This window comes from Tuber melanosporum (assembly GCF_000151645.1).
Source record: "Tuber melanosporum whole genome shotgun sequence assembly, scaffold_156, strain Mel28".
In the NCBI taxonomy this organism is placed as follows: domain Eukaryota; kingdom Fungi; phylum Ascomycota; class Pezizomycetes; order Pezizales; family Tuberaceae; genus Tuber; species Tuber melanosporum.
The window spans coordinates 1-26,316 of NW_003298815.1; positions in this window are offsets into that span (position 1 = coordinate 1).

Below are 26,316 nucleotides of genomic sequence, written 5' to 3' on the forward strand. Positions count from 1 at the left end.
CCACCTTCGATATACATGGCCTCGCTAGGTTGCTCCCGGAGTGCTCTTATCTGCCTCTATAGTCTTCTGACATTTGGTTTTATTTCCATCATGCAGCTTTTAGCTCTCCCATCTATGAGCCTCGCCCTCAAGGTACTTTACCATATACAGGCATCCATTTCTTGCAACTAGTTCTTGTTCTCATCCCTTTGCGCTTTGTACCCGGCATAGATCTTTTTCATTTTGTCTATTTTACATGTGTTGTTGAAGGACTATTTCAAGGAATTTGTAAAATAGTGTGGGTACGGTCAATGCTTTCGGTATTCTTACAGGAACAATTCTCAGCATTCCTTGTTTCTACAATAGGTTTGACACCTATCGATGTCGCCCTCTGCTGAACCTGTTATGTTGTGTTATGCCGGCTTCTCTAGTTACTTAAGTTCTTCTTCTGTCAGCCCATCTACAAGTATTTAGAGCTCATCAGTGTGACAGGTCTCTGGCCATCACCCCAGTCCGGGTATAGTTGCAAGTATGCAGAAATCTTTCCATTGCCTTGGCCTTTAAATATAATGGTTACCTGTGACAAGTTTAACGTTATAATGCTAAGGAAGGTTTTCGAGTTCATAGTATATGAGTTGACTATTGTATACATAGTTGCAGGTTTTACAGTATTCAGGTAAGTCACCTGTCTGCTTGGCTCCGTATCAGATAGTTGGGTAGAAGAAGTGGAAATTGATTATTTCATTTAGATGATATTCTAGTTCTCCGTTGAGTTCAATTGCTGGGAGATGTATAATTATTTGTTACAGAAACGGCTCATTATTGTGTAGTGCGGAGAGCAAGATGTAAATTGTATTGCGTATTCCCATCAAGAGAGGAACATCTAGCTTATTAGTTCAGTCATACTCCTTTTCAAGTATCTGGTTTAGGCAGATTTTCATGTAGTCCAATTAGTTTCATGGCAGTGTCGTATATATATATTTTGGTAGTAACCAGGCGATATCTTCACACTCTATTTTCATATTGGGCCTCTGTTGTTTGTTTTAGGATTCTAACTCTCATCGCTTTTCTGTACCGATTTTGTATCATAATATTTCCTGGAGTGCTTTCATATTAGTTTTATCCCTTTTCAAACTATGAATCAAATTACTTGAAGCTCAACTTTGGGATGTGGTCCATAATTTGCAAAGAATCGGGTCATGCTTATCATTTTCAGTTTCCTGTTAATGTTATTAAATTTATCTATTGATAAGACTTTATATGAATAAGCTGCTTAATAATTGTCATACATAGATAAATATGGTCTGGGTATTGTATTTACCTGTTCTGCTTGTCCCTCCGTCGGCTGGTAACATGCAGTGCTCAACAGATTTTGTATTCCCTCTCTCTCCTTAGCATTTTCCATAATCTTGACACGAACAATATTCCTCAACAATAGATGATATTCTTCAGAAGGCCATGTAGTAAGAAAACCTGTTTGATGAATATCCAGTAAGGATCCCCTGTATCTATATTTATTTTCAATTGAACAAAGAGATTCATTTTCGTCATATTATCTACCATGATCACCATACTGCCATATACTGCCAATCGAGATAGGTTGTTAATCAACATGATCATAATTGTTTCCTAACATCATTCAAGAAGCTCGTTTGATTTCATCAAGCTATAACTCAAGTTCCTCTCCATTTTCAATCGTTGACATCTTTTACAATTCTTGACTTATCTTTTGAGATCATTATGGAATCCTAGCCCATAGAATGATATAGTGATAAATTGGATGGTATTAGCAGTTCTGCAGTCTGATATGGTTGCGATATTGTGGTGTTGTCATCTGATCCTTGCAAATATTTCTTCTTTTTTTACAATAAAATGTATTCTATAATACTACTTGTTTTCTTCCTTTCCCTGGCATAAACCCCGAGTGATATCTTTTATTTCTTTTTTTCCTTGTTCCAACTCTTCCCTTATTGTCTTGATCATTTTGTCTTTTTCATTAGTCATCTTGATTGAATCTTATTTGTTCGAGATTAACTCCATGAGCTGTATTAGTTCAGAGTAGGTTTTTGGTTATAAGGACATTGTCTTTCACTTGGGTCTTTTATTCTCTATTGTTAGTAGCTTATTACTTGCGATGTGTGTGAGAGCATCTGCCTTTCAACTCTCGGATCCTTGTTGATATTGGATTTTAAAGTTGTATTTTCTGAGTTGTTCGACCCATCCTATTTGGTTGCCATTCAATTATATTGTACCCATGCAGGACACCAAACTTTGTATTTGATGAGAACTTGGACTGCATGGTGATTTTTTAGAACATATCTTCTCCATTCATTTTGGGCTTGACATTTCACCAATATTTCCATGTTAGAAATATCTTAGTCGCATTCTGCAGGAGTCATTGTCCTGAATTGGTAAAGCACTGGTGTATAGCTTCAATCTTAGCACTATTATGATATTACACATGAGTATAGCTATTTCCAGAACTTTATTTCAATTACTGTCCCTCCATGTAGGTTGAAATAGACCAGCATGGTACTAATATTAGATGTATCCTGATGGCATTATATGCTTTTTGTGCCATTTCGGCCTATTCCTATTTCCAGTCATTCTTGGTAAGTTTATAGAGTGGCTTCGCAATCCTGCTAAATTTTTTTCTAAGCCTACAACAAAAATTGGAGAATTTCAAAAAGCATTCAATATGACTTGTATTGTTTAGTTTCGCCCAGTCCGATATTACCGCCAGTTTTATTCTGTCTACAAGGACTCACATTCAATGGATAATAAATGCCAGCTATTCAGTTCGTTCTCTGTTGAATTCACATTTCTTTGGTTTGATCTTTATTCCCGGCTTTTATATTGTAGGCACAATATTGCTAATATCTTTCTAGATTTGTTGCTTGTTTTCAAAATAAATATGTACATTGTCTAAGCATATGATGCAACATACGTCGAGTTGCTTGTTGAGTACCTTGTTAATACATTATAGGAATAATGCTGCTGCATAGTATAACCTGAAGGGTATAAGCAGCATATGCACATAGTGTGTCGTGATGTAAATGCAGTTTTCCATTCGTTACCAGTTTTGCTTCGTATGTTGTACTACACACTCTTGATATTTGGTATGATGAACTATTTTGTGGATTATAATCTGTACAATGTTTCTTCAATCCTGCATAGTAGATACCGATCCGTTTTTGTCATCAAATTGAAGGCTGTTTTGTTACTATGGAGTCTCCTATTTCTGTCCGTTTTCTTTACGAATACTATAGGGGATCCTTCTGATACTAAGAGGTCTCATCTCCATCACCTATTTAGTTTTCATTGATATACCTTCTGAGTGCTTCCTGTTTTACTTATCCTAGTTGGTATAGCTACTTATAGAGAATTTTATTTAGTTTTCTCCAATTTTTGTCTTTATCTACCTGAATCTTGTGGCCAATTACTGGTCTTCTTTATGGTAGTCTTCTAGCTTCCTCTTCTTAAAGCAGTGCGGGGAATAGATGATATTCTTTTAGAATCAATTCTTGCTATTGTGTTTAGCTTTAGAATTTCCTATCTTACATTGGCAGCTCGGTACTAACTTTGATGTTCGCTAGAACTGTCCTTTCCTTCTTGCATATCTATTCGAGGATTATTGTATGATCTGCTCTTTGAGAGTAGAGTGACATGACTTGAGTCATAGTCTCTTGTATCCCAATTCATGTGGATATATATAGCTGGGTTTGGTCTCTGCTTTCATAACCCTTATCTCCCCTTATGGTGTCTTCCAATTTATCCACTTTCTGCTGTTCTTTGTCCTTAATCTGTTCTTGCCTCAATTGTACAATTCAATGGCCTTCGTCAACCTCGTAATCTTGCTTTTCCCGCTGAGCAGAGACAATTTTGATTTTACCTGTCTAGTTAGCATCAATCAACACATTATTTGTCAACAGTGGATAGTTTACTAATAGACCACTCCTGGCTGCTATATATCTATAGGTGCCATCTGGTAGTCAGATGGCTATTCCTATTACTATTGTTGCCTGCCTGTTTGCAGGTATCATCTTCCTCTCATTCATGTACAGGTCGTATCCTACGGCCTTCTTACAACCCGTGAAATGCACTTTTACCCGTCGGTCAAGTTTTTATATCTAAACTCTCTTCTCTTACCACATCTTGGCAAACTTCGCATGCAAAGTTTCTTCTTACACTTCCGTATTTGGTTTTGGGTAAACCATGGTTGTACAGTTGTGATATTATGTTGCATGTTATTAGCTGCTAACGCTGTTCTTGTTCGTGTTCCAAATAATTGGTGGGATCTGTCTTCATACAGATAGCATCCCTAGCACCATTTTATTGTTCTTAAGATCTGCTGCCTGGATGGTTGCAATTTTCCTATGACTGTTAATGGACATAGATACTGCTGAAATATATGTTTCAGGGTATAATAGGTATGGGTTCCTATCTGCTAAATAGACCTCTCTTGCTTTCATGAGTTTTTTGACATAGAGGCTGTATTTATCACAGATTTCCTTATTGATTAAATCTTCTGTAGCCCGAGTATCTAGGATTGCATACATTGTTGTTTCTTCATTCCGATTATTGTCTATTGTTATCTTGAGCATATCATGATCTTCTACTACATCTTCTTGTTGCATTTGCTCTTATGTAAAGTAATACACTAATTTAATTAGTTTTTCAGCTTTTCACATGGACTCTCGCAGACCACTATTTACTGGGGACCCAACATATTTTACAATGATAGGTTTATGGCAATCATCTCACAGATATTGCTCCTGATCTAAAACTGGTAGAGATTGTTTCTAGCCACTTTTGTTCTATGTTATCATTGTTCGGTAAATCCGCACATTCCCCTATCAAATATCCCGCTTTTCTGCATCTCACGCTATGTTCTCCATTTATCCTTCTTCCAAATTCTTCCTTGGATAGGTTCAGTACGAGTCCTGCTCCTGATCTGTCTAATTTAATTGGTTCTCCTGATTGTAACACTCTTCTCTCACTTCTCATTACTATTGGTTTACATGTTCTATCCTCGTTCCTGGCTTACTCACCCATCCTTTGTGCTCTGATGGTTTCCTAGTTGTTTACAACCTTGTTTAGCTTGCTTTCTATCTCATTTTACTAACTTGAAATCATTTCAAGTAATGAAATGCAAGTGGAAAATTCCACCTACTACTTGTATTTGTACTCTACAGTTTTTAAGCTGGATGATGTTGAAAGTGGTATAGTTGAATTGTATCTAATATTCTGGAGTTAGTATTCATTTCTCTACACCCAAATCCACAGTTTCTCTGGTTGGAGTTTTTCCAACTTCACTCTTGCTGTCTCCTTGGCATTAGGATAAACAAGTTATTGGAAGAAGGTTGCCTTGAACACTGCATAGGTAACACATTCTCTTTATTTCCTTCCATTTGGTAAAGGCAGGATCCATCGCTTAGTGAGTCTTCAAAATTGAGATTTCACTAAAGCAATCATGATCTTCACATCGTATTCTCCTTATCTCGTGAGGGTGAAGTATCTTTTACCTTGTGCTAAGAATATTTGTAGTTTATCTGTGGTTCTTTTCTACATCTTGTGTTCTTGTGGTTTCAGTTCTTGAATATTGACTTGTCCTGTTATGGTATTTTATTTTACTGGGAGCAATATCTGAAACACGTTTTTATTTCTTCCAAGAACATTCATCCCTGATACTGCAGTTGCATAGGTGGCGGGAACTGGTACTGCTAATTCGTACATTTTTTTGTATTGTAGGATTCTTGTTAGAAAGCTATCGATGGGTAATCTGTTCACGAGAGTTACTTGACTTACTGTACTCGATGGCTTCGCTGAAAGCGTTTCCAGCTCATTAAGACATCCTACTATATTATGACTTTAATTGTTGATGTTAATATCACCTTTTCTATCTGGTTTAAAGGATGATGACTTGTCCTTTATTGTTGCACCAGGTGACGCTTTGCAATGTAATGTCACATATTAGATAGTTAATGCTTGGAGATAGGAAATGATACTTCTCTTTGTCTTTTTACCTTTTTATCTTACCATAGTACCCAGCTTATGCCTACGTTACTGTTAGCATAACACTATTGTATTATGTTGGAGTATACAAATTATAAAATTTCTGTAGCGCTTCTTGTTGAAGGGCTTTCTCCAAGGAATAATAATAAAGCATGTTGTACTGAGAAAGAGGATGAATATATATTAATTCATTGCAGCGATTAGTAGGAATAGTAGGTAGAAGTGAATGAAATTCTATTTAAACTGGTACAGCTAATACCGGCATATGTTGAGATCTTGCGGCATAACAATTACGCTAATCTGTATTCAACTAATCCTAAGGTAATTAAATTTGTAACCCTGTACCAACTATTCCCACATCATGCCCCTACAAGGACTAATTACAAGCCACCTGAATACCCCAACCTCCACCCTGATACTGTTCTATAGCGCCTCTGATATGAATCTAATCAGCTTTAAGCGTAGCTAAAGCTAAACAAAACGCTATTATGATCAGGTTTTGCATCTAATAAACTTCAAAATACTATGTTCTGGACCATATACTGTTCTACAAAACCGCTCTCACAGGACCAAATCAACTAAGCAAAGTAAACCTCTTGGCAATACAATTATGGGTAGGAGGCAACCAATATGTCCACCTGTTGCGCCAGCATGGTAAGCTGTCAACCAGATAAACTTGCGTTGCCGGTTTCCTCTCAATAGTGTACCTCTCTGGTATACCAGTATCAGCTACATGTTCCCCAAACAAATATAATAAACAAAGAAAATACATAGAGGTAGTAAAAGACCAACAAGGTCGGTAGGTCATATATCTCAACCGTAGTTCCTTGCCTCCTCTTGAGGTACCCAGAACCAAGCTGAAGAAACCTAAGAAACTTAAGAAACGATATAAAGCCCATGATGCAAGACTCAAAAAGGTCCGACTATGTAGGGGCAACTCAGGATCTACACAGGTTGCCGTCAGCCAGCCGGTTCACCAGGGAGTCTTATAGCACTTTGTAGCTTTATCTTAAAACAGCCAAGCCAGCCAGAAACACTTAATTAAGCCCTCCTGAATGTGGCTCAAGCCTGACACCTGCATGCTGGAACCTCTTCCTGTCTAATCAGCCTACTTGCCAAGTCGCACACACCCCGGGTCTCTCAGCACATCTAGCCCCTTTCCGCCCCTGAGAGAAATCAACCATCGATCAGGCACAGTACCGCCTATACCTAACATTCTCAGGCTACTACTAGGCTTGGCTACACTAATACAATCCTATCCACAAATATCACCTATCTGAGCTGAGAATAGTTAAGTAGCTGCAACTGTAGCCAGGCTTACTATTCGGTTTGGGGAGCATGGCGAGGATTGTTCGACTCCAAAACCGAATAATCCGTGCAGGAATACAGGTAACTATGATAGGTCTGCTGTGATAGGACACAGTTTGTTCATTATTCTCCCCTTTACTATGGGCAATATCCCAGCTCTTAAATATATTGAAGACAACAGAGTCTCAATAAGGAAAGTGGCAGCAACAAGAATACAATAATGACATGTATTACAGGTAAAGAACAGCTGTACTTCAGAAGTAAGGGAAAAGAGAAACTGGAGTGATGGAATTCTTACAGTATGTGAAGAGATTGCAATAACGACTAGTGAGCCTAATATAGAAAGGTACCACATCACTATCAATCTCCAATACCTCATCTCAATTTTGTATCAAAGGTCTTAGAATATATGTGTTCATGGTGTGGTTGAGGGAATCCTTTTGTACAAAGGTTAGCAACGTTCTCAGAAGAGCCTAGGTGAAGCAAGGAAAGAGAGTAATCTTTGAAGTGTTCATGAGTATGGTCGTAAGCATGTCGATATGCTTCGATGTATCCCGTAGCTTTGGGTTGTTTCCCAAGATCAATGGTAGGGTGACTATCAGCAGACGGTGCCGATAGGACCGCATTACCTAATAGCTCATGTAGGGCACTTCATGTCTATATGCATTGCTTCATTGCAAATGCCAAAGTCATATATTTTGCCTCACAGGCATAATGGACTACGGAGTATTACTTTGGGCAACACTAGTAGAAGGTTGCATTTTCTAGCCTAAAAAAGTAACCTGAGAAGCTCCGTCGAGTATCTACACAGTTTCAGCTCAATGCATCCGAGTAACCATTCAGAAAAAGAATCGAACCAAGAGTGAAGGAAAGACTCTGGGCCTTTCTCTTCTACAAGTACTGGAGTACTTGATTCCCAGCTTTGAGTTAGGTTTCAGGAGGTTTAATGTTGAACTACGAAACATATGTTATGGTAAATCCCAGGTCTGACCAGCTACCAGTAACAAGATACAGAAGGGATTCAATTATCAGTAGATAGGTTGCAGGTAGTATCGGAGCATCACACAGTGTACCTTTACACAATACATGAGTTGGATCGATTGGGGTAGATACAGGATTAAATCTTTGTATAGCAAGGCGAGAATGGATCTTCTCGATAAAGGCTATTTTGCGATATCTTGATACATTCTGGGCCATAATCTATCTGCATTCCACGTAGCCAATGTAGGGGTCCCATATCCTCTACCTTAGACTCAGATTTGAGTAAAAAGGTTTGAGCCTCTTCCTGACTGTTCTCCCTGCCAAGGATTGTTATATTGTGGTTATAAACTGCGACAAACAAGTTGCCACAATAGTTTATAAGAACACTGTGATCAAAGGCAGACAGACGAAACTCATATGGTTGTAGGAAGGTTAGTTGGCGATAATACCACTGCGTGGGTGACTGTTTAAGGCTATTGATAGCGTATTACTGCCTCGCTACCTTTCCTTTCTCTCGTCGTCTTTCCAGCAGTTGTAAATATACTTCTTCCTCCCAACTGCAATAAAGAAAAGCGGTTTTTATATTTAGCTATTGTGGCTGTAACTACTTTGAAGCAGCGATTGCTAGAAGTATTCTCAGAGAATTAAAGAGTGTAACAGGTGCACAGATTTCCTTGTAGGTAATCCCTTGAGCTTGGGACATGCCGTTTGCCACATATATCTGGCCTTAAAATATTCTAGCTCCTCTTTTGCATTTCCTTTCACTTTAAACATCCAGCAGCCATCACTGATTCCTCGGTTAGGTGGTCTGTCAACAATTTCTCAAATACCTTCTTCTCCAATGATATGATCTCCTCATCAATAGCCTTTTTCCAATCATTCCCATAATTAGAAGCCTGCACTTGATTATAGGTATTTGGCTCTTATACCTGTAGTATACTGGGATGAGATCAGTCTTCGTATATTACAAGGATTTCATCATCTGAGTCAGAGTTAATTGGAGGAAGGCTGCTCGATTAGTAAAAACTGTCCGCTACAGTATCGCGCCAGTCTTCAGGTCTGCTGAAGCTAACTGGTTCATCATGAACTGATACAACTTGTCCAGTATAGCTTCGAGATTGGGAATGACAAGACCAAGTATCTGGGGATGTTTATCTGTGTTGTTTAAGGTCATCTTGTACTTGTGCTGAAGGCCGTGATACATTCAGCATCAAGACATCTATGATGGTCCTAACTGATTTGGGAACCGGTGAAGTATAACTACTATTAGGTAGTAACTTCTAAGCAGACTGATTATATGCTGTAGCTCCAATATATTCAGAAAACATGCCAGGTCCCGAATGATTATCTGGAAGCCAGTGTTGTAATCCAAGAAAGCTATGCCACCTTCTACATGCATTTACCTTCTATATGCCTTTTCTTGTTCAAAAGGTTCTATCACCATTGGGTGCTCTTTACTATACCAGTCGTTGGTAGCTTCAGGATGCTGGTCCATTCACTCTAACCACCTATCATCAGTAGAGAAATTGTAGTGATTCACTTTGGACCTCAGAGGAATGGAGAGTATCGGAAAGTCAGTCACACAAGTTTTGCAAGTGCCTGCCCAATTTATGCCACCGGAATTGGTGCCTTCAACAGTAGAGGTATTGGCTGAGAAGTGCGGTGGAAAGAAAATATCTCCAGAAACTACGGTATATTTTTCCTTACTAAGGAATACTCCATACTGGGAGTTAAGAGCAGTATATCCTACAAACAGTCCCTGCTGTAGTTTTAGTAGCAGTTTAGATCAACGTATACATTTGGCTTTTGAGATATGTAAGTAGCATTCACAGCCAAATGGTTGTAAGTGGTCAATTCATGGCTTCTTGTCAAACATAGCCTCAAATAGAGTTCTCTTTCCCAATGTACTATGAGGTGGTCAGTCTTTTAGGTATACAAATATTCCTACTAGTTCTGCACTCAGGCAGCAGTCTTATATCTTGTACAGTATTGTACAGATTCCTTCCCTAATAGTTCCGTTAAGTCCTTCTGCTATACTATTGCACTCAGGTGTGGAAGATGACTTTAGCTGATTAATGATTCCTTTAGAGGTAAAACATTTATTCAGTCCAGCATTTACAAATTCTCCCCCATTATCAATTTGAACTGTGCGTATGGTACATGCTGACTGTTTTTCAACTTCAGCAACATAGACACCAACTATCTGGATGACGTCAGATTTATATTTGCGGAAGCAGACCCAGCAAAGCGAGTCGTGTTGCAAGAAAAGAATATGTATTATAGCAAATTATCATAAGATTGGACCGGAAAGGGTCTACATAGGTCAGATTGTATAGGTTCAACATTGTGAGTAGTGCAAGGTGTTACCCCAGTTGGACCTTTGTGTGTTAATTTGACAACTGTGTACGCCTTACAGTGGAAATGTTTTGGGCTTGGAGGCAGAACGCTTGAGTCTTCAAACAGACTAAGGGACTAATCAAGTATAGATCGTGCTCAGTGTTCGCGGGACTCATGCCAGAACTCAAACATCAGTAGTGCAGACCCTTGCACTTCAGGGATCCGAAGCAGTGATCTATCCAAAATAGCCTCTGATACTGTTTTTCGTTCTTTTAAAACATGTATTACAGGTTTTTCTCCAATTATATAATATCCTTTATTTTCCAATTTGGGCCATGAGGCTAGGCGCCTTTCACATGGTGGGACAAAAAGGACATCATTAAGACGAAAACAAGACACATTCCTATTACCCAATAAAGAGTAAAACACAGCACTTTTTTTTATTCTAATCGTTATTCTGTCTGTAGAGCTGCATTTCACAACTCCAGAACAAAGTGTAAGGTCTTCGAACCGATCTGCATGGGAACACATATGAGAGATTGCCCATGTATCAAAATACAATGATGATCGGCTAAACTTCTTAGCACTGTTCATGACCACATATACTTCCTCATGACCATTGTTCCTATCTTCCTTCTTCTGGTTGTAGGATTTTAACTGAAAGCACTCATTCCACTATCGTCCCTAGAGCGTCTAGGTTGCTGCTTACTACACCAGGTACACTCCCTAGAATTATCTGTTGAGTTTGTTGCGGACTGAGATTTCAAACACTACATCTGGTTCCTGTAGTCGACCATTGTAAGAACTTGTTAGGCGGTTATTATTCCTTGTCCGAGATCCAAGTCTAAGAGTCGTTGCTTCACTTCAGCAAAGGTGTGGTCATTCTTTGTAGACAGATTATCAATGATATTCATTTCGTGGCTTACAAGAAAGCCTAAGAGAAAATCGCCTTTTGCCTTGACTTCGGCTAAGAATTTGGCTAACATTTGGCAATATGAGTCTTGGGATGCCTTTGCCAGCTTGCCAGGTTGTAATCATTTAGTTTCAAGCTGAGAAATAAAGCCAGATATGGGCTCTGTAGGATCATAGACAGTTGATAGGGAGGAGACATTGGGTAATTGGGAAACGAGAGTGAAAGCAGCATCACGGAAATCGTTGGTCCTGAGATATTTCCACATCTCATATGAGTGGTCGAATTCAACAACTTTATCTAAGATCTCTGTAGAAACAACTTGGGTATAAATCCTGGATGCCTGGTGGCAAAGTATCATATAGGCGATCACATCATCCTGGTCCCCATCTTTGGATGGCTGGTGCCCTGCAACAACCTTCTCATGCGTCTTTATACCTTTCTAAACCAACCTTACAGGTGATTCCCAAATAAGGTAGTTTTCCGGGTCTGTTAATTGTATGATATTGTCGTGTTTGATGGTACCAGGTTTTTCTTTCTTGATCTCGAAGCGGAAGGTAGAGCATACAATGGTAATCATAGTGTGTCTCATAGGAGGACACTCTGGTAAGATAGGGAGATCAGGATATAGATAGTTACGCATGAATAGTGAAAGTGTAGTTAAATTCTTTGAGTACCGGGGGTATAAGCTGTTCGATTTCGGAAGTAAAGGGGGGTTTTGTAAGACTTCAAAACAGAATAATCGTTTCAGGAATACCAGTGATTATGATAGGTCTGTTGTGATATAACACAGTTTGTTCATTATTCTCTCGTTCACTATCAGCAATATCACACCTGTTAAATACATAGAAGATAACAGAGTCTCAATAACAAAAGTGGTAGCAACAGGAATCTAACTATGATATGTATTACCAGTAATGGACTACTGTACGTCAGGAGTAAGTGATAAGAGAAACTGGACTGATGCAATTGTGACAGTAAGAGAAGAGATTGCAATAATGACAAGTGAGCCTAATTTAGAAAAGTACCATGTCATCCTCCATCTCCAACATCCAAGGTTCAGGCAATAGCAACAGGGTATACGACAGGTAAGAGGCACACCTACACAATGCTTCACTGTGAGGGATGATAAACAAACAGAAGCAGAAAAACAGACAATAGGTACAACTTGTAATGAGTAAAGCCACCAATCACAATATATGACTGAATGACCCACACACACAGACAGTGCCAATATCTGGTAGCCAATCAGCCCATGGACACCGCATAGAGCCATGAAAAATCAGACTAAGAGGTAAGATATTTCAAGATCAAAGCTATCGGTGACGAAGTAAGGAGGAGATACTAGACTGAACTATGCTAAAGTGTCAAGAAGAGAAACTTCAAGAAAACTGCGATAAATAATACTGTAGGATTAGGGCCAAAGAAATAAAAATGTAATAGGGAGAGGCCGGATGGGTAGCACTCTCTCACCTCAGGTATCATATTACTGGTTCGATGTGTTTAAACTTAACAAGGTTATCTGTCAATTCTAAGTGCTGTTTATATTGTGACAATTCAAAACTACATTAAAATCCAAGAAATATTAGTTGGCAGAGACAATCAGTCATGTGATCCCTCCAAATACAATGTTCAATTCTCTCAATCAAATGCGAAACATAAGACTAGATGACATAGAAAGAGCCGTACATCTTTTGCTAATTGGGGCTTATAATCAGCAATGATGAATAGCTGCAAGTACCAGCATGATACTATAACCAGTAAGTGTTGAAACAAGATACAAACAAGTAGACAAGCACTCAACCACATGACCATCCTAATGACCTGATGACTGCCAGGTAAAGTGACCTATCGTGGAAGAAAGAAGCACACTACAGCAGTCTAATTAAGGCAAGAATGAGAACATTACTTACAGTAAAGCATAAAAAGCCTATTCTCCTCAATGGTACCAGCCTCCTTGTATATTCCTGTTCGAACTCCAAGTCATTTGACCTCAAGTGATCACATGTATGAAACCAAATCATAACAAACTACTGAAATTAAGATGTTGATTACATGTACAAAGCCTATAAGCTCATAATGAGGTCATGTGCGAAAGATAAATCAGATGTACAAGGTATACCCACAAGGCATACTTGTACGACAGACTTGCCAGGTACATGTCTCTTGACTCATGATCAAGCCATGTACAAATCATAACCAATATTACCATAATAGGTGCTATGACCTAATGGAGTCATATATGCAAAGGAATAACATACCGATGACTCATAATAAAAAGCTATATCAAAATGTTTTCCATGCCAAGTCAGGGTCGTGACATTTTATTTCACTAGAGTTAGAAGGTTACATACTTATCATATTCTAGCCACGTATCTTATATAGCTAATTCAACAGCTATTTCTTAGTTGATCTTTTCTTGAATTGCACAGATGTTTGATTCCACCACAATATACTGATGTAACATAACCGCTATGCCAATATCCTGTATGTCTTGTTCTTCTAGCAATTGTAGATGGACTTCTATCAGCACTTATACCTTAACAAGTGAGTAGGTTTATAGAGTATCAAAGGCAAATGGAATTGTCAATGCTTGTTAAAATGTCTGGCTCTAGGGGAGATATAAGTATTCCTACCTGCGCAGCGAGTCTTGTAAGCTCTTCTTCATGCATGTTCGGACATGATGTAAATGTTCTTGAAATTTCAGAGAAGGCTTTGGAGAAAGGAGGAACAAGGGAAGCATTACCTGCTTGTCCAGGGCAAGGTTTCCGGAAAGCAGGCTGGATAGAAGATGAATGACTGAATATTGGAAGTGATCATCTCCTGAGGTATTTATTGATTTCTCTGAAGTTATCTGCTTAGCAGACTGTGCCATCTCTTTTGCTCATTTGCTATCTTATTCTTTTTCTCATATGCAGGTTATAAAGATTGCATTTTTGTAAATTAGCATTTGTGTAGGATATGTGGTGGGAAACTTGTTATGCTGACCCCATTGTATACTAGGAGTACGAAGGTAGATATGTTGAAAGTATTGGTAACAAGGAAATTAAACAATTTACTGTACGGCAGAGATAATCTGTATAGACTGGTTGTGTCGAGGCCAATCAAGAGTTATTTCAGTAGAGTAAAATTGACTATTAAGGCTCAATTTATACTCATTTTGTTTATGACAACTAAGATTAAATTGGTGTAGGTAAAGTGGAGTAGAATCGTAAAAATAATATTATATTATTGCGGCTTCTTCTCAGTTGCTTGCTCGTGGCTCCAGGCTTGGGAGATGGTTCGATATTTACATTCTGCATTTCAGTGTTTGCAGACTACATGTAACTATCATACAAACTGTTAACCTCTATCAATATAACTTGTAATATCTGGTATTCTTTCAGCATGCAAACATATAGAGACTCTGAAAACCACCACACTCTCCTCAGTAATTACTATTTTGCTAGTTTGAGAATTATCCTGTCTCTAATATGAATCTTCGCAGTTGTAGAGTCATTTATACTTGTGGTCTAGTTCTCAAGTCGAAATGATTTGGCTCCTATCATTACCTCCCTTATCTATGATAGGATCAATTTCATCTACAGATTGTATTTCCAAAGGGAGTCCTAAAGTCAAGCCTCTGAAGTCGCCAAGTTTTAACCTCCATAACTGCAGATCCAACAGAAAAATATCTTTAAGATTACTCTCTTTCAATTTATAGAAAGCTAGTCACCCTAATTAACACATAAGCACATCGTCAGCAACCCATGGTTGTTCTGGGTAGCTGGATCTTTATCCTTGCTTTAGTATTGGGATTCATTTTAGCTATTTAATTGCCTTCTTAGGCTCAATTGTAATACTCTGTGAAGTCCATTGCCTTCTGTGGCAGCATCTTGAAATTCTAGACAATTCTGCTTATTATAGGTTAGGTCTAAATGTATTAGTTCCTCCTAGAGACCTTTTAGCATTCAATACTATATCATTGTACTAATACCTCTCATTACTTAGATCAATTGCCAAAGATACCATATCTTTGAAGCCTAGTTGCTTTCTCCCTAGTTGATAGACACACTATATTTCACTTCTTAGACATAGCCGAGAGTCTCCTCCAATATATCCTGGGCAGAAGATATGGTCGGATAGATGGCAGTGATATATATCAGGTTATTCGTCTACGCTTAACTTTCTTGCATTCTAATTACACGAGCCAAGTAAGATCTATATGTACAATGACATGCCCACTTGTCAGGAGGCTGTAGTAGGTTGTTGGAGACCAGAGATTACAATTCTGGTAGGGCTACCGTAGTCAGAGTGCTTCCCAGGTTTCTCATTCAGGTATTACAATCAGTTTCCATCTTGCTATAAACTTCGAGTCTTTAATCTAGAGGATAATTTCTGGACTTTGTTGATGTACCACCTTCAACTTTTGCTGGAAGTTGTTATGTCATTTTACATGTTTCTGCAACCGTTCACTTTGATCACTTCCTCATAGTTGTAATGGCTAAGAGAGCCTAAGCAAGCTCCATAATCGCCACTCTCTGTTCGTAGCTGTTATTGACTACTTTAGAAGAGACAAACTTCGATGCTGATCCAGCAGCCTCACTACTTCTGCACTATATCTGTTTCCTTTCACAGTCATTTCATCACCCTGAACAGGAATTATCTACCAGTCAATTGCCCTTAACTCTCAACCTAAACATAATTGTGATTTGACTTCAATGTACGTTAAGGTTAATATCGCTATAGTTATCCTCCCTTGGCCTGTCCACCTTTAAGTATGTGTTACTGCATCGGTGTTACCTGTAAAGGGCTGCCTTCTCATTGACCTCTGATAGAGTACCTATGAGGGAACATCGCACTGGTAGTTATCCAGCCCTCACCTCAAGCTGGCACTATGTATTATTGTATGGATGGCTTAGTTCTAGATTGGTTAGCTCAGGTCAATGGAGATAGTCTTAGTATACCAAGAGGAGATCCTCCTATAGTGCCGCTAGATGTAGTGGTATGAGCTCCTTCAGAGTGGTTGCCACCTTAACCTGTTGTGGCTGAGCCCTTGACCGGTTAGAGTAATATCTCTATTGGCATCACCCTGTGGTAGGAGGTGGTAATCCGTGTGGCCCATCTACTCTAGTCACTAGACTGGCACCTCGATATGTGAAGTGGAAGAGAAACATCAACCGATAAGGAAAGTAGGATCAATCGATACTGGTACTCTTTATCTATGACACTGTGAGTTGTACACTTCTCTTGCTCGAATTCAGTTGCCATTAGGTGTAACAGATTTGAGCATGGGCCCGCAGTCTATGAAGGGGCAGGAACAGTTCGTCAAGACTTTTCAGACAGTATATTCATCCAGGTATTGATGGCCTTGCGATGCTCTCAGGCAGCTAGCTACCTTTCATTGTCATATGCAAACTACCATGCTAGTGTAGTGCTTCTTGCATAATATGGGTCACTTTGTGGCCTCTCTACTCGCAAGCCCTGGGTTTGAAAGTCTGCTTTTATTCCACTTTATGTGATTGAGATTTTGGCTTTTCTTTTGTTTTGCAATTTGGATGCACTTCTTTAAGTGTTTAGCTCTTTAGGTGGTTAGCTCTGGTATACTGCGATTGTTGAGCTTGGAGGATAGTGTGGTCCCACACTGTAGTTGAGGATCTCGCTCAGTCACATTAAAGATATCATAGAGGAATTAATTACTTTTAGTGCAAAACAAGAGGCTGGTGGGTTGGAAGTGCTATAGAGGGTTATTTTGAATGCGGTAGGCTTTTGATATAGCGTCTGTGATGTGGCATGCAGTGGGCATATTTGTGGTACAGTGTCAGAGGTTTAGTTAATTGGTGGTTAGTAGTAACAGAGTAGCATTAAGCTAGAGGAGAGGCTTCACAACCTGTTATATGCCTAAGTTGACAGTAAAAGTATAAATAAGCATTCACTGCAGATTCTCAGGAATTTCATAACTTATGAATAGCAGGATTCTTTGCTATTTCATGTTGTGCTTAGTCAATAAAAGGAAATGAAATTGAACATTACGTCTAACCTGTCCGCTTTTTTTCTCATTTCGGGAAAGAAGACACATTCCACTGGTCTGCAGTAACAGATATATCACTCTAAATAAATGAAAACAATGCAGTTAAGAAGGACCTTCCTGGTAATATGTTTACAAGGTGCTAATCAAGTATTAGAACAAGGTACAATATATGAAATATGGCCAGCTCCATAAATGTCAGGTTAAGAGCTGCAAACTTAAGCAGTTATCAAAGATGTGCTAGAAAATGAATTCCATAACTGTTCAAACAAGTATATTGAAATAGTTACGGTAGAAGTCTTCATGTTCCATCCTAGAATATGGCAGCTTTTAAATATACAATTTTGTTTATGACTAGATTGAACGAAGCTAATCTAAGCTATTAAGTAATACAATTTGGCAATGTCTCTTAAGTATCAAAGGTGATACTTAAAACAAAGTATAAAACAAAATCAAGTATAAAACTGTACTTAAAACAAACCAAGTATTGACGCGATACTTAAAAATATATATAAAATAAAATCAAGTATTTAATGATACATAAAACAAATCAAGTATTAAAGTGATGTTCGAAACAAAACTTAAAACAATACCAAAAATCAAACAATACTTAATACCAAATAAAAAACAAAACTATTAAACAAGTACCCATTCCCATTACATAATGCAAAACAAATAAATTGTTGCAAACTAATAAAACCTCATCATCATGAAAGTTTGAGTTTACAGAATGCTGGAAAAAGACATTTTCTGCTAATCTTCCATCATTGACAATACTACCCAGATGGTACATCATATTCTATTGGAAATAATAATATTTAATACAAGATGCAGCATAGTTGTCTAAAAGGCTAGAATAATGATCTAAACTTATCCATGCTGCATTGTAATTGGAACAATAGTCTACCCTGAGGGTACCAAAGTAGTCTTCAGTTTAGATAATGTCACCATTCAACTACAGTCCAATGAGCTACTTTATCAGCCTTAGATTGAATTCCACATATATTGCTATTATTAAGGTATATAGATAGTCATTAGTAACTACATGAAGTTGTCTAAAACAGCTTCCATAGCCTGATTCCACTCTGCGCTGCTTTCAACTTCTATCTTGAAGTATAATGCTCAAAACTGATCTCTAGCTTCTAGTTCCAGTAGCTATCGCTGGGTTTCTGGTATAGTAAATGTTCTGTTTATCCTAATGTAATCAATTGTTAGCCTTACGGTATTGTCTTTCAAATTGACTTTCCGCTATCTATTTGCTATGTCTATAGTATGCTCTTGTCCTTTCCATAGTTCTAGTCAGTTCTTGCTTGAAGAATATCTTTTCCCTTTCTCTAGCAGCTGATTATTTCCATACCAATAGTGGTACTCCTAAACTTATTTGATTTCCCCTTTTTTTCTTTTTAATGGTGGAGGGAGTAGGATATGAGTCCATTCTTCCAAGTACTTTAGAATCAACATTAGTATGGAAATATTTAACAGCAGAGGGACGGAAAAGTGAAGTATTGCAGCAATACATGCGTCGATCTATTTAGACCATGTAGCTTTCTACCTGCTTATCAAAGAATAGAACTTTAAATCGATATCACCACCAGTGTTGTAGCTTTTACTGCCTCCAATATTGGTTCTAAACCAGTTCTTAATGACTATATGTATATCATGTGGTAGAATAGGAACATGCTTGCATCACCACTTCTGGCTCTTGTATTCCAGAATTGTACAGCTTTAACAGCTTGAAAATAATAATTCCAAATAGCTTAATTGCTGTTTGAAAACTCCTCTGAAGTGAGTATAACGCAGCTCTTAAGAGTGTTATAAGTAAACGTGACTGTTGTCGGCCAAAGATTCCCTTATGAAGAGATACTCTAACAGTATCTGTGTATTCAGAATTAATATAGGTGGAGTGTTGGGTGATGACAGGTTCCAGTTAGTGTGTTATTTATTGATCATGTTTCCATTTCTGGTCTAAATTTGGTGGATCTTGTGTACTTCCTAGCTGCTAGTATCATGATGTCCAGGGGCTGATAAAGTGTTGTTGATTCCTATAAACAGGCTGTGAAATAGGTGTTAGTATCACTCAGAATAGACAATAGGTCTAAGTAGGAGGTAAATGGGTATGGCTGAAGGTTGTTCCAGTTGTCATTAAAGGAGTTGGTAATGTACTCTAGTCTGCAGCATGTATATACTGGGAAACAATTTACAGATATGAATATAGTATCATTATTCAAAGCTTTCACTGGGTAGCTGGAGTGTCTGTACCTTGCTTTCAAGTAGATTAGTTCACTCCATATTTGCTCTGGAGAGTTCAAATTTCTTGATGAAAGGACCAATGTTCTTTGGTATTTAGAGCAATAGCCTTATTGCTAGGTACATCCCAGTAGTTGCGATATGCATTCTGTTATCCTTGGTTGTTGATTTCAGTTATGACATATTCCCTAATTGTTAAGCTAATGAATATATGACATTGCCAGATGTAAAGGCAATGGTCACGATAATCGGTGCTGGTATAGACCAGTCTAACAATATGGAGTAGTGGGGAAAGATCTCTTTGTTTCGAGGAGAACATTGCTTGGAAATAGATAGAATTATAGCTGTATCTAGTTAATGTTGTTAAAATTCTCCAAGCCTTTTCTCATCTGGGTTACCTGGTCTGTAACCCGGTGTGAAACGGTAATGTATTAGTTTGGTTGAAAAGATGTTTGAACCAGGATTAGTGTGCTTTAGGAAGCTAGGTGAAGGAACGCTATATGTTTGGGGCAGGAGTTAGTTGGTGCAAGATTGTCAAAGTGATGCTGGATGAGCAAGGAGCTGGAGAGTACAAGGGTATTACTGTTTAGTCTAATTGAATGGTGCTACAGTTTGTGTACCACTAGGTTACTGCGAAACATTTGGAATTAACAAGAGTGTTTTCGAATTCTCTGACGCTATAAGGAGAATGTCTCGGAAGAACGTTGAGGTAGTGGTGGGAAATACGGTAGATTCATGACAACAGAGACAGATGGTGGGAGCTTGCAAATACAAGAATGGTTTGCTGTACAAGAAGATATTTGTATATATAGGACACCTCAGATAACGTAGAAAATACAAGGAAAAAACTGGACTCTTCCTCGAACATAGCCTATTTTATTAAATATCTGACTTTGTAATGATGAGGCTAATGCATCCATATTTGACCTGACATGTTGCTTATCCTTATCGAGTGATGTTCTGGTTAGCTTGATAGAATCATCTTCTTCATTAAAAGTCTCATAGAGTTGTGGACAATGTGCTGGAATCCTAGGTGGTTTGACAGAGACAATTGTTTTGTTATTGTATACTCACAAGGGGTTAGCAAATAACAGTCATGGATCTATTGCAGGAGGGAAGGATAGCAGCACTGACTGTGGAGATTACATGTAGGAATTTCCTTCCAGGCTTGCTGTGCCATCTGAGGTGTGGTGGATTATTTATTGTTACTCTTGTTCTTCAGCACCATTGTAGCTAGTGCCTTTGGAGTAATCACTTGAGGTATAGTAAGATATTTGGTTTTTATTGGAGAATTTGATTTCAATCTTATGCAAAGGATAGATATCAAGTTGATAGTATAACCAATGCCGGGTACTTTATTCGAGTTCATGAGGAGGTATACTGCAAAGGATGCAATCATCTTTCTATTTGTTATTAATATCCTTTCCTTGTTGTATTTCCACTGTTCCATAAGTTGTATAAGAGAAAGGAGCGGAGGGATGAGCCAAACTAGTAATAGTACTTTTTTTCTTGTTCTTATGAGGTGTGTTTGGAGCTGTCGTTACTTTGTCTAATATGGTCAGGGATAAAAGAATGGTTCAGAAACTGTTTCATTTTCATTTACAATAAATAGAGTGTAAGCTAAATAGTTGGTTCTTTCCAGTGTGCAGAGGGATTTTGCATCATCTTTGCTGATTTCCATGATCCATTGTATTCATTATCTTCTGTGACTGTCATCAGCTTTCGTATTAGCATTAGATTGGTGATGTATAAACAGAAGAAAGGTTTTGTCCATTCAGATGTAGTGGAAGATAGCAAGGGCATTGATTACTACAAGAGCTTCTTTCAGCTGTAGTTCCATAGTTCATCTCTACATTAGTGAACTTTATACTATATAATGCTGCTGGTATTGTTATTTCATGTGAATGTCCTTGTCCAACCCAGGCTCTAACATTAAAGTCAGTTGAATCAGAAATCAGCAAAATGAGTTCAGGTTGATTCTAGTTGACAGGCCATATTAAATAAGCATTTTTAATGAATTTCTTGATGTTAGTAGAAGCTTGGTCGCAAGTGTGAGTTGCTATAAACCCTGGATTTTCAGTAAGGTAAGTAAGCAGTACAGTTATAATGACATGCTAGAGTATGAACTGTGAGATATTGTTGACTAGTCCAAGGAATGGTGGGAGTTTTTTTGGATCCTGGGATGTTGTCAATTGCATCCAACAAGACATCTTTCCTAGTACAATTTGTATTTCTTTATCATATTTACATCTCCTAATATATTAAGACTATGTGCAAAGAGGGCAGATTTGTTTCGGAGAGCATAGAATTTGGCATGTCTAAACTTAGTATATGCTATGCCAATATGTTATCCCTGTTCTCTTGCCTCACTCGGGTATATGAGGATGTTATCATTATTAATCCAAACTAAGGTATACATGTACTGGCTGAGTAAGCTTTCCATAATTTGTATAAAAGTGACATGCACATTCATCTTACTTAGTATAATTACTCAGCTAATAATATGTGTGAAGTGCACACTCCGTCGCTCCTATTTTCCTCCCACATAGTTTGGCAACACCACATCAACTATCGTGGGCCACCCCCACTCCCCTCTGCCTCCTCGATGATTTTTGCCTAGGGGCACGGTTAACTCTTCTAGCCTCTCCTGCTTTGGCCTCGCTTGTCTCTTGTCTGCTTGATGGGGGAGTTATCTGGGCTCGGCCAGTAGTCCTGTCATGCTAATAGGGGCTCGCTTAGCTTTGGCACGGTCGGCTTGCTCGCTTCGCTTCCGGATGACGCTGGTAGTGGTAGGCGTCCTTCTCCCCACTTGTACGATCCGCGTTGGGGAACGCCTCTGCTAGTAACTTCGGGGTCTGTCTCACGGTGAGATGGGCCATACCCCCCTAGTCACTCGGTTCAAGTTTTGGTTGCCTTCCTCACCTCGCCCTTCGACCTCCCTACTGCCAGTGGGATACCTTCTACTAAGTGACGCTATCTCTCAGAGAACAAGGGACTACGTGAGAGACACGGTAATACGGCTGTGGTTTGGTCTCAGTTGGGTCAGCACTGGGGCCTTTGGCCCTTCCTCCCCCCTTCTCTTCGGTTGCGTCGGCTGGTACCCTACTTCTGTTGGCTGGTACCCTACTGCCTCTCCCTCTTTTACTGCCTTGGGCAGTTCCTTTGGCCCTCCCAGACAGACGGCTTGGGGCTATCTTTCCGCCAATACCTCCTGCTTACAGCTGGTGCTCATTGCTTCTGGTTTCTCCTACTCGCGTTCGAAGGGCTATATGCCCAAGGCATACATTTATGCCACCTATGTACACACGCCTATTCGCTATTTCGACTGCCCAAGGCGTGGGTGGATCTGAACTGCTCTGTCTGGGAATTTGGTGGTTGTAGGTGAAGGATTGCTTTCGGCCTTTGGTTTGGGGGTTCTTTGGATTGGGGTTTCTTTATTTTGAGTTTTCTTCTGTTCGGTAGTGGGTGTGCTGTCGGGATGGGGGTTTTCCTTGCTTTGAAGAATTGGTTTTTGGGCTTTCTGTTTTTACTGTTTGTAGATAGCCATGTGGGAGACTTGCGGGGGAGTTTTGTAAACCGAGAGATGGTTGGGTGTTTGTTGGCTCTAGGCGAGACACCTCCATGTTCAAGACGTGGGCTCTACGGGACAGGCACCTGGCTGCTGGCATGTGCCTTTCCGTGGTTACGGTTTTTCTTCTGGCTGCTTGAGAACCAGGCAGGGTGGAGGTGCGGGTCTGCATAGTGAAGGCTGATATGACCCCCGGCCTTACTTTCGTTAAAACCGATAAATAAATAAGATTACAAAAAAAAAAAAAATTTATCTGTGAAGTGTGTCTTGAAACTATTATACTATTCGCTTTTAGGTTTTAATCTTGTTTGGAAGTAAGTCTTACTCATTTCAATATTGCTTCAGAATCTGGCCAGTCAAAGTATATTAAGAATACTGATTTGGATGGTTATAACAGAACTGTCCATAACTGTATTCTCATTCCGAACCTTGAGATAAACCAGGGTGCAGATTGTTTTACCCTCTACTTTAAGTTGAACAATTATCTATATAGCACCTAGTGCTTTGGGTTGGTAGATGATTCCTCTTCTCTGGTTCCTGTTTATCCAATTGTATAGTGAACTTCTGTATTCATCTACGATGGAGTCAGTTGGTTGATTCTTCAGATTAGATTAGTTTAATAGGTAGATATGGTAGTGAACTTCTCTCCTAGGAGGTATTTCCTCTGGAATCTTGTACAGTAATACATTACTATATTCATCTAACAAGTATTAGGAGGTTGCTTTAAAAACTACAGCTACCTATTTTCCACTTGTGAGTTTGCACCTAACTCTGACCTTCTGTATTTGACACTTGATAGTGGATTCTCCAAATTTGATTATATCTTTTTGGTGGTTCTGGAAAAACATCCCAATAAGGGTATCTTATTTGAATAGGTTTCTTACCAGCAACTCTTGTAGGAGTAGATTAGCAGATCCAAGCTGGCCAATAGTACAACAAGTCTTGCAGCTTGTAGATCATGGTCACTCTACTACAATGATACCTGTTATGGGTTAGCTAAGATCCGGAGTTTGGAGTTCAAGAGCTGAGACAAAAGCATTACTGATCATATCTCTTCCAAGTGCACCAGTATCAAACATAACACTAACCTTCTTGGTATTAATCATGATTGTCTATTTGAGAGTAATACAGTGCTTCAAGTATACGGTCAGATATTGTTGCATTCTATATCAATAGATCTACGATGGATCTCCTCATAGCCTCTGGATTGATCATCCTTATTATAAGTTTGAATGTTGTTGGACCATGCATCTTATTAGAGCAATATTTCTTTGTCATTTTTAGTAGGACAATTCTTAGCCATTTGTACAGCTTTTTTCAATTCAAAACATTCAACCTTTTTGTATCTTGATTATGTCCTTGATTTTGTCTACTTTTTAAATCATCAAGGTGCTCTATCTTTAGTTTTATTAGAGGGATTATAGTAGGATTGTCAGCTATTACAGGATGATGCCTATGTTTAAAAAGCCATGGTTTCATCAAATATGTCATCCTTTGATTCAGCACTCACTGGTATGCTATCTATAATATTGCAATGATTTGTATGTCATTCCACCTTGGGCTAGTGAGAACAGTATATGGCATTATAGAAATGTTACTAGAGAATATAACCTGAGATAATTCTCTTCTTCATTAAGTCTATATATATTAGACGGTCAGTGGCTACCTTGATAATTCTTTTGACATGTACTCCATACACCTGCCATAGGTTACAGAATTTCTCAGATAGTTGGTCATTCGTGATACACAATTGAAACCGATTTTTGTAGTATAGGAGTACTGTTGTTATTCTAAGTCTCAAGTTTCTGCCATATTTCTTACAACATTGGTAGTATAAATTAGTAGCCTTGCTATCGTAAAATAACTTACACAATGGTCTAGTAGTTGGTTTCTCTACTGCTACTTGTTTTGACAAAAGACAGTTTATAAGTGGTGTCACTCTTCAATCAAAAGCTTTAAATATAAGGTCTATTCCTTCTCCTATAAACTTTAGATAAACGTACAGTTTATGTCGATGTAAGTCCAGTATTTTAACTTCCTCTTCTTCTTCTGTTCGTGCTCTTAACTTTCATTCTCACAAATGTTGTCATTATGTATTAGTCATGTTGAATTCATTACTTGATCCGGAGTCGTCGGGCGGTTTAAATGTAGGTTACTTCGCAGGAGTTGGTTGGAATTCCCCGGGTGGCTGTCGTACTTCGGAGTTTGCACGTTATTCCTCCTCTTTAGCCATGTGGCCAGGTGGTCTGTTGCTTGTAAGTTCTTGTCATGGGATTTGCTTGCTACGCGGAACTGTCAAGCAATCTATGCTGGAGTTAAAATAAAGCTAAATGTACTGAAATTCAGTAACTTTTCTCTACTAGGATACAAAATTGTACAATAATAGATTAATCAGGGCTAAGTCTGATAAGAGGTGATTAATAACTTCTTGAGGTTATGAAAAGGTTGTAATGTGTGCACAAGGTAACAATCAAGTTAAGGCATAAGGCCTAATTGATAACAGGTAGTATGTTGTACGGAAAATAAGGTGAGAGCTGCCAACTAAAGTAGTCTTTGAAAGTTGACTGGAAACTCAAAAGAGTAACAGTTCAACCAAGAATTTTAAAATACTGTGTGTCAAAGTCTGCCTTTTCCATTGTAGAATCAGGTGGCATTTAAATAAACAATTCTTTTCATGTGTAATATGAAGGAAACTATTTAACAGTCTCAAGTGATATACTTTAAAAAATCCTCTTAAGTATTAAAAATAATACTGAAAACAAAATATATAACAAAATCAGGTGTTAAATGATACTTAAAACAAACCATGTATTGAAAGTATAATTAACACAAAAAGCAAAACAAAACAAGTAAAAGACTATCAGCACTACTTTCAATCCCTCTCCCTAACTTGTAAGATATACTATGGTACACTCCGGCTTTCTTGTTACCATTCAGACAATCTAAATTCCAGTCCTACAGCGG